Below are 10,809 nucleotides of genomic sequence, written 5' to 3' on the forward strand. Positions count from 1 at the left end.
ACACATGCAAATTGAAGCACATGAGCAGTCCTTCTGTAGTCAATGGGCTTGGCTTGTTAAAGTGGGATTATTTGGCACGTGTGTAACGAGCAGAACTTCAAATTGGTGATGCCCAAGCAAAGACCAAAGGCTTTGAAGGGAGCAAGGCAGGAGGCAGCAGCAATTTGGTTCCTCTAGGTGAAAGGAGTGAGAAATGGTTGTAATGCTTGAACCTGTTCTTGGTAACCGTGAAGCTGCTACCTACCTGTCATTGCCTGAAGCCGCCCAAATCCCAGAGATGGGGGGACCATGGACAGTAATTATAGTGATTTCTCACTTGCCAAGGGAACTGAGCTGCTGCAGCTTCACGTGGGCTCACTCCACCTGAGAAAATATTCTCAAACTTCAAAAAAAATTGCTGGTTTTAGCTGGGGGGGGGGTGGGGGGTGGGGGAAGGGCAAATCGTGCAAAAGCAAAGAAAAACAATGTCAAACCACAAAAGGCCAACTCCAGAGGTGCAAAATAGGAAACAATGATTATCAAGGTCTCAAAGTCTGGCCAACACAGATGAAACAGTTCTGATGCAGATCTTGGATTCAGTATGATACTAAGCGCAAGTAAGGGCAACCTTGACAGAGCTAGTGTTAATTCCAGCTTTAGGCATGGCTGCTTCCACACCCTTTTTCCCCAGGCTGTGCCACATCACCAATTTCTTGGGTGGGTTATCCCTGAGCATAGACTAGGCTCATCCTAGTAAAGCCTGCCCCCTTTTTCTCCCTATGTTTTATTACTTAGATTACAGTATACTGAATATTCCCCTTGACCTCTATTTATTGGTCTCCTTCCTTCATATTCTTTGGTGACTTTTGGCCTTTCAGCAGCACAACTGTCTGGACCACAATAACAACAGGAAAAACACTGCTGACAGATTGCTGTTTTCATCTGCAATTTAACATCAGTCCTGCCCAGGCTCTGAACAGTTCCACATTGCTCAGGAGCCTAAATCAGCTCACTACGCAATCCCGCCTCGCTCAGCAGCAGGCATCCTCCTTGCTCAGGACAACAGGAGAACGTGCTTAAGCACACCGAGGGGGATAGACTTAAGGACATACTGAAGTGTTTCTCTGATTTGCAGCCTGAGGAAAACAGCTTTAGTGTAACAATACAGATCTGCCTACTAGTTCGGTCAGTCTGGAATCAGTGGTAAAAATAAAGGCAAAATGAGGTCAGACACCACAGGAGTAATGAGTGTGTTAAGAGGCGAAGCAAGATCATGACTGAAGAACACAGGGAAAGCCTGTACGTCGACATGTTCTAAACCACGTCCAAGAGACAGGATAGGGCAAAGCCAGGGATCGGAGGGAAAGTGGCACCAATGCAGAATGCATAGGGCAGGGAAACACTGCGGGATGGGAGCAGGCGGGGCTGAAACAAGCTGGTAAGAAGCGGAGGTCAAGGAAGATGTGATCAAGGCTGAGGATGAGGTCTAAGGCACAGGGACAAGTAGGGCTAGAAGCCAAGCACAGATATGCATTTACACTCCTAAACTTACACTTTCTGTGGTTGTATCCATACCATTAAACACTCTTAACTCTCACTGCAGATCTCCTACCTGCCTGCGTTAACTCTCAGACTGCACCCGGGAAATGTGAAGTGCACAAATTTGCCCATGGCAGAAGTGTGAAAATGAGCTGTGCTTGTGCCCTAGCACAGTTTAGAATTCCTATAGAGATGTGCCCACTCTTCACCCAAGCACCTATTCACTAACCATTTGCTGTGCTACCAGATTGATCTAGCCCAGGGTCCATCTCCCACGTACATAGGAGCCAATGCCAGTTAGGCATATCCTCATTCATACTAAAGAGAGAATAGAGTTAATATTACACCATTGTAAGAGTTTCACTTTGCAGCCTTAATATTCTTCTAGTACAAAAGGTTTCACTCCATATAGAAATTACCTTGTCAATGCATTTTTCTGGCAGCAGGGAAGATATGTTTGTCACTTGTTTGCAGCATCGTGGCACTGAAATAAGACTGGGGGCCATGAGGGAGGAAGGCCACAAAGGGACAGACCCATCTCAAGGCTTTCCACCACCTTTCGGCAGCAACTAGTTTCCTAAACCCACCTTCCTCAAGCCTGAGGAAGGAAACTCAACTTGACAAGTATGTTTCTCATCAGGCCATCGGGGTGTTTGTTAAGTGACAAAACCAAACAATCCTTTTTCATGAAGGGTTGTGTTGAAAAGTGACTTTCCTTCTATAAACTGGCCCGAGTCTTTCTCAGTCATGTCTGTTTTCTATGTGTGATCATTGCAGGGGAGTGAGGGGAGTCAAAGTGATTCAGCGCTTGGAGCCTCATCCAAGACTCTGCACAGCTTGGATCACTGTCATGTTAGGAAGCGGGAGGATGACAGGAGACTCTGCTAGCAGAATGCCTCCGATTGTTTGTCCTCACACTTAATCCACTTTATGCTTCCTCTCATGCCAACACTAGCAGCAACCAGCAGCTTTGAGACACTGAAGTTTTTGTGTAGCTCTTGCACATTGTTTTGCTTCAATTTTTCCTCTCACTGTTGGACTTTTTTTATCTCTTTTGTGATATATGTGGTGGTTATGAAAGGTGTGCCTGTGAAAACAATACTGACAAAGGATTCAGTTCAGTTCGCTGGGGAATACAGCAGGAATTATATCGAAGGAATCCAGCTATTGTAGAGTCATGGAATAAATTAGGTTAGAAGAGACTTCTGGAAGTCATCTGGTCAAAACTTGTGCTCAGATCTTCAAAGTTAGATTAGGTTGCTCAGGGCCTTGTTCAGTCATGTTTTGAAAATCTTCAGGGGTGGAGATTGTACAGCCTTTCTGGGCAATTATGCCAGTGGTTAACCACTGATTATGACATTTTTTTCCCTATATTTAGTCAGGATTTCCCTTGCCTTTCTTGCCTGTCACTATTGCCTCCTGTCCTTTTGCTATGAACATCTGAGAAAAGTCCAGTTCTATCTTCTCTTCAAGCCTCATTTAGACAGCTGGACATGACAGTGAGATATCCCCTCCATCCCTGTTCCCCAGGCTGAGCAAACACAGATCTCTCTGCCTCTTCTCCTACCTCATCATACGCCCCAGCCCCCAACCAGCTTGGTGGCTTTGGTTGAACTCATTCGAGTTTGTCCATTACATACTTGTGCCAAGGGGCCAAAACTGAACACAGTACGCCAGCAAGCAACAAACAGAAAGGAATAATTGTTTCACTCAACCTGTTGGCTGTGCTTCGGCTGTTACAGCCTAGTGCACAGTAGCTGCAATGCCACAGGAGCACACTGTGGACTTCTGTCCCATTTGGTGTCCACCAGGACCCCTAGGTCCTTTTCTGCAAACATCTTCCTAGCAGTCGGTCCCCAGCCAGTACTGGTGCATTGGGTTACTCCATCCCAGAAGCAGGACTTTGCACTCCTTTTTGCTGAGCTCCCTGAGGTTCCTGTAGGCCCATTTCTTCAGCTTGTCATGTCTCTCTGATTAGCAGTCAAATCTCCAGGGCACTCAATGCTCCTCTCAGCTTTGCATCATCCACTGAGGTGCCTGCTAGCCCACCGCCTGGGGCACTGGTGAAGGTGTTGAACACTATCCACCCCAGTACCGGCAGCTGAGGAACACCACTCAGCACTGTCCACCAGCTAGACCACTCATTAACCAGATCATTAACTACTCGCCTGCAAGCCCAGCAGTCCAGCCAGCTTTTCAGCCACCTTATATTCCACATCTCCTGGGCTTGGCTACAGCTATGTTACCTCTCTTGCCTGTGGACATTAATGTCGCTCTGTGGTGGAGGAAGCAGTTGCAAAAATTCGAGCACAGAGATCAGAGGCAGGAGAGCTGGGCTGTTTCCCAGTCTCTGCTGTGTGACCTCCGGTAAGTCACCCAAGCCACAAAGACCAGATGCTACATTTTGTTTAAATAAGTTAACCTATCCCAAAGATTATAGATGCAGCTGCATCTGGGGCAAAACTCTGCTTGTGTGACAGCTGAACTAACAGCACTGCCATCAACAGGAGCCCATGCACAGAGTTAGCAAATAAATCAAAATCAAAATAAAATTAAAAAAAATACTGCTTTAAAAATGTTTCACTCCAGCACCTAAACCTTAGGATAGCATCTTAGTCTCAAGCTTAAGTCCTCCTCTCTACAAAACGGCGACAAGATGACCTAAATTTGTATGTTGCAGGAGTGCCAGTGGTGCCACTTCAGCATTGCATGTGAATTAAGAATAAAATAAAGCAATTAATCAGCTATAAAGCTTTTACTGCCATAAAAAACCCCATGCAAGGTGATTTGCAGATGAGGAGCAAGCCACGGCAGCAACCGGATGATCTCTGTGAATGAGGCAGCATGCAGGGTGCTGCGTTGCTATTACTTTCATAACCTGCTGTGTTTTGAGCACCAAATAATATTGGATCAGCAGAAACTTGTGTCCAGCATCAAGATACACAAAACCTGAATAATTTTAGATAGCTCCATGGGATGTCACAGGGGCCAAACTGATTAGCGCAGAGGTAGGACCAGAATACAGTTTCAGAAAGAGAGGCAAAAGCCTCCCAGCCATCCCATTGCCGAAAGGACCTTTTTCTCCCCACATAAAGGCTCAGGAATATCACTGCCATCATTTCACATTAGGATTTGGAGAGGCGGCCAGGCACCTTTGTGCACAGCTTGCTATTAGGCATCCCTCCTCGCATGTGTTTTCTTCATGCATCTGTAATACAGGGGAACATCCTACGTCCCAAAGAAGGATAGCACATAGTACCTGCAACAAGGCAACAGTCCTTCTCTAAGCAACTCTTCCATGTTACTGGCTTGCCTTTCTGCCACCAGAAAACCTGGGCTCAGCCTGAAGCTCCATTGAGGTGGGTCTGATGTAGCTGTAAAGTAAGTTGTATGGATACTCAGCAGTTTGCCACGGCATGGAAACATATCTGCCTCCTCGGGCAGGGATGCTGTCTGCCCCAAACCATGAAGAGCCCCAAGAAGCATGCTGCAGCGGCCTGGGAGGTGGGAAAAGGGGGGGACACAACCCTGCACAGTGGGGCTGGTGGTAGGACCCCTGCTTCCTCACCCCACCGAGGAAATTTCCTGTGCAAAGACCCCAGAGCAAAATCTGGCAACGTGGCCTGAGCCAGAAATTCAGCATCGGAGGGAAAGGAGGACCCCCAGCCCCGGTGCCCCACTGGGCATCCCAGCTCAGACCAGTGTGTGAGGGGTGATTACCGCCAGAATATGCACAGCTCCATCTTATTTATAAAGAGGAAAAGGGAGACACCTAATGGAAACAGGCAAAAAGAGCACCCACAGCCCAAGTGCACCAGGGACAGGAAAGCAAGGGTGAAAGGCAAAGACCTGCAACTTTGTCTGCGGTGGCCCAGGGAGGTGTGAAGGCATTTGGGAAGGGGTTGGAGAGCAGCGTCTGCACAGGGTCTGATGCCAGCACCCACGCTGCCTCTTGCAGCCACACTGGGGGCTGGCCATGGGCAGTGCAGACGCTATTTCTGTGGCAAAGCTGCCCCTCACCTGCTGCCCACATGGAGCCCAGCGCTGCGTGCGCCCCTCCCTGTGCCCAGCTCCTTTGTGCTGCTCTGATGAGCAGCCCAGGGCACATGGGCAGGGGGTTCACAGGCAGTCTGAGATCACATCATGGATGACCACCCCAGCCAACTGAGGGGCAGCACTGCTGCTGTGGCACTGCCACTCTGCTCAAGGATCCCAGCTGCACTGCAGCTGCACTGCCAGGAGAGCAAAGAGGGGGACAAGAACCCTAAAAGCCATGGGCAACTCTTGCTCTTAATGCCACTTTTCAAAATACAGACAGCCAAGGCAGCTGTTGTCCTGCTCTTACACCAAAAATGTCATGGCTGCAGCTGACAGCAGTGTCATATGTAAGATCAGCCTGGCCTACCGGGGACAATCGGATCAAAACTGTTTCTAACAGCAACCAAATTCCCAAGGGAACAAACAGAAGAGGCCACTTTCCCCCTCGCTGTGGACCACAAGGTCCTGCTGAGAGGAAGGGAACTCTAACTAAAGTCCCATGAAACACAGACAAAGACCCAATTCCTCTAGTGCAGCACCAATTTAATTTGCCAATTTCTGCCCGTAGAAGGGGCACATAAGCTGCCAGTAATATGACGCAGTGACTCCGCAGATTGTCTTCACAAAGAGACCTCCTCTCATGGGTAGACTGAGCTGGTGAGTTATAGCTCTTCTCAAGTCATCCTGCAAACATTCATTGCTAATCCCTTGTAACCATCCCAGGGAGCAAGTGCTGTTCCCATTTTACAGATTTTACATTCCCCGAGGGGATGTGGGGGGCTGTAGCTCATCAGGCTGATGGAAACAGCAATCAATTCACCAACAGCGAAATGATGAGAACAATTAGCTGGTGAGGTCAATTAGCTGGTGAGGTCGAGCAGTAGATCACCTCCGCAGCCAAACAGGCAAGCCTGGAGATCTCACCAGAGAAGAGAGCAGCCGTGCAAACCACCGAGTGAAATCAGAAGAAACCTCACAGATCACTGCTAATGACAGCTGCTCAGCAAGGAACAAAGTGCTTCATACTGGTCATGGGCCGAAGCCCACAGTTGTCCATGCTGGCCGTCATCTTAGACAGATGTACAGCGTTAGCTTGCCAGGGATTTCAAGCTCTTGTAGTCCTAACCCGTGTTGCGGTAACTCGAGATAGGAAATAAAAAGCGACTTCTTGCCAGCATTCCTGGATGCACTTCAGGGTGAGATCTGTCTGTTCGTCTCTGGCCAAGCCGTGCCTATAACTGTGCGACTCTCAGGAAGCACATGAGTGTTTTTGTGGTGAAAATGTGACTCAGCAAGTTCTGCACTCAGCTGGATCTTGGAGGCGGCTGTTGGTGTCTGAGACAGAGGCGAAATACCACCAACTGGCTGATGATAGCTGGCCTCTGTGGGAGGCAGCCACCCACCCGCCCGGGTCGCAGCCAGCACCAGTGTGGGTACCTGTCAGGAGCGGGATGGGGGGACGCTGCAGTACGAAGCAGAGAGCAAGTGGAGATGCTGTGGAAAGAGATGGAGATGAATAATACAGGTATTAGTCAGGGAAAAGTGTACGGGAAGAAAGGAGCACAGGGCTCCTCTGCAGGAGAACAGGAGAGGGGAAGGATGCATTAGGATGGGGCATCTTAAGAGGGAGCAGGGAAGTTACACTGATAATAGGTCAACATCTGTTGTGGCACTGGCTACAATAAGTGTATCGACCAAATACCCAGCTCTTTAACACAGCCAGGCTTGCCGGTGAAAAACTGGGCACCCTTGGCACGTGACACCAAAAGCAGCAGGGAAAAGCAGGTCTGGGCCCTGCATGCCCTGGGTCTGGAAAGGGCTTACTTGTGTTTAAATCTCCCTGACGTAAATGAGATTTAAGCAAAGGCTTAATACTGCACTCAACAGAGACATTTTCCTGAATAAGGCCCTTCATCAAGAAATGTTAATAAGATGTATTTCCTTCAGAAGACATCTACCTGTGAGGACAATTTCATCATCTCTGAGGTGCTCAAGTACACTAATCACAAGGCTACGTAGCCACCTGGGCAGGGAGAGCGCTGAACCTCTCAGACCCCAGTTCTGCCGCAAGTGCTCATGACAAATAGCGTATTTTTTTTCTCTGAAATAACCCCCAACTACTTCAGCAAGGCTGCTGCTGAATGCAGGACTGCTCCTCACAAGAAAGATAACAGAATCCTGTCTTGGGCTGCCAACTCCTTTATACCAGGACTTTACAGATAACTCTGTAGACCGCCATCATGCCGGCATCACAGGCAATACAGAAACACACGGTGGATGCTCCACCTCCTCCACCTGTGCAGAAAAAAATGTCACGTGCCTTTGGCAGAAAATAAACCCATGCAGTCAAATACCAGAGCGAGGTGGGGGAAAAGTCAGACAAATTAAATAGATGGATCAGATTCCAGCATGCCCCTAAGGTCACTCCATGCAGAGTCTGCCGGAGGGAAGGTGGGAGCAGCATCGCTCCCCCCAGGGAGGGTGCCAAGCTACCAGTCTCTTGTTGATTAATCCCGGGGAGCAGGAGGCGGTGGAGAACACCCTGCCAACTGTAAATGTGGTGATGGGGCATTGGGGGCATATATACGCATCATTAGTCATCCGCAAGAATTTTGTTTTTGTAACCTCTGCATTTTTATCTGTCACTTCGAGCAATAAATATGCACTCCCGCCAGTGATTTGACATTACACTTGCTTTGGATGGTTGCCTTTCCCAAATATTAATAGTAACTCATTGTGGACACAGCATTGGTATTTAGTTAGATCAGACCAGCTTCTTTTAAAAAACAACTTTTCATATGAGGAGAACAGATGTTTTTAATTTACACAAAGAACAAAAACAAAGTTCTATTGTTCGGTTACAGTGAACACAAACATTACAGGCACACAGAAATTAACACCAATAGCACGTTGAAAAAAAATTAAAAGCCCATCATTATACAGGTCTGCTTATTTGTGCTTTTTCCACCACTTTAACAATTTAGTGGCACGCAATGATAGCAAGTGTTGCTTTTTGGAACTCATACAAATTTGAGCGTGGCATATTTTAAACATAAAAATGGCATAAACACGAGGACACTTTCTAAACATACATTATACAGATAATAATAAGAAGAGTAACAGTTTTAGAATAACAGACGAGAAATGTAAACCCTCACAGTCCAGGGCATAAGCCAGCTACGAGCTCATGGGGATAGGAAGAAATGTCCTCTTTGAGCTGATTATTCTATAGTTGTTCCTCACAGGGGACATTTTCCTCTGCACCACCTGCACACAACAGGAAGGCCTCAGCCCTCTGAAACACAGTGTGTGCACATGAAAACAGACAGCGCCTTTTAGCTGCACCAGTGAGGTTATCTTGTGGCACAGTATGAAGTTAAATACATTATTTTCCCTGGGGATTTAAAAGCCCTTTGAATACCCTTACAAGCTCCTGGCCCATGCAGGCGGGAGCAGAGCTCAGGCACACCTCCATGCCAAAGTGATCAAGCCCTTTCCAGAACAGCAGTGCTACCCTGCAAGTGGAGGTCACTTGCACCTCTCTGTGTCTCACAGACACACACCCTGAGAAAACGTTTCTCAGAGACAAAGCTTAGCATCATTCCTATTTCTCACGCACTGGACCGTAACTTGGATATCTAATTCTCAGCTTACTCCAAGGCATAGCTCTTCCCATGGAGAAGCATCTCCTCTAGCATCTCCTGCCTGAAGATTTCCTAGTGGCTCTCTCTAGTTGGTTGTCACATCTTAGGTCACCTTCTTGGGCAGCTGTTTCTTGGTTTACAAACACTGACATACCAATATTTCTATCTCTGTTTCAGATTTGCCAGTCCTGCAGCTGCTACAGGACAAGGAGGGCAGGGATCCCTTACCTTGGCTTCTCCCAGCTCTGTGTAATCAAAGATTCTGGGTTTGGTACATTAAAACCAAGCTTCACCCCATTTTATTTCCCATTGTATACTAGTTATTTTTTGTCCAATAATGGGTGCTATTTTACTCTACTCCACATTCAGCCTAAGTATCAAACTATGACACTTACTTAAGATCATCACATGGGACATAGTGAAAAAAACCCAACAAACTTCCTTGCATTTTAAGCTGTTGGAAAAACAAAGTTATAATTAAAAGACTTGGAACAGAAAAATAAAAAAGTCTTTTTCTGTAGCATTCAGGTAACCCGGGGATTTCACGCCACAGAACAACCGAAAGACAAACACCATGACTCAAAGGGCTGGAGCCTCTTTCCACCACTAAAAGCAAGCCTCACTGAGAGGGGTGCTATATGCGTGCTGCTCCAAGTGGCCAGTTTTAAACTTTCAATCACATTATATAATACAAAACGCAGTTCCAGACCCATGCAGGAAAAAAAAAAAAAAAAGAGAGAAACCAAAACACTACATTCATACAGTACCTTTCAGCTCAAAAGAACCCAATCCATGAATCATCTTAGCCACCACAGAATGCCATCATCACCTCAACGTCGAACACAGCAGCTGTTTATTACCCTACAAGAACATTAAGATGGGTGTCTTATGCAGCCAAAACAGCAAGGAAAACCGAGTAGACAAATATAATAACCTGGAATGCACAAGCTTATCCTCCCTACCTTTATAATGAGTACCAGAGGGACTTTAGGGACCACAAGCAGACGATGCTTCCAGCCGCCCAATGCTAACAATGCTTTCCACAGCACTTAAGCGATCCTTGGAAGCCAAAAGCATTTGACCTGGACTTGCTTTGCTTTGCTTGGTTCACAGTGAGGCCAAGAGCTGGCTATTGCACACTGACCACAATTGCTATGTCACATCCAAAGTCATTTCTGCCATGTTTAGAACCACAATTAATGCCAGAAACAGAGTAACCATGATGCTCTGAGCTGTCCAAAGATCCAGAAATTCATCTCCTCACTGCTTGTGCAAAGGCGGCAACTAATTGCAGTCGTGTACCTGTCCTGATGGTTGGCTGTTCGTTAATACACTGCAAGCACGCTCTCTCAAACATGGCTCCCTCAGAACTTGACTCTCAGTATCTCAGAGGGATGCTACATGGCTCTTGGAAGTGGCTTATCAAAATTGGAACTGTTTGCTGTCCAAATACACTGAAGTTTTCACTCAAAATTCAAAATCTCATTGTTACACCACACTCATCACTGTGGTATCTGAGTACCGCCATTTCCAGCCGAATTCCAGCCCCAGCTGGATTCAATGAAGAGTCACTCTGAGTCCGGGGATGCAGAGTTAACGCAGGCCAGGA

The sequence above is a fragment of the Leptosomus discolor genome, chromosome 2 (genome assembly GCF_034619465.1).
Source record: "Leptosomus discolor isolate bLepDis1 chromosome 2, bLepDis1.hap2, whole genome shotgun sequence".
NCBI lineage: Eukaryota > Metazoa > Chordata > Aves > Leptosomiformes > Leptosomidae > Leptosomus > Leptosomus discolor.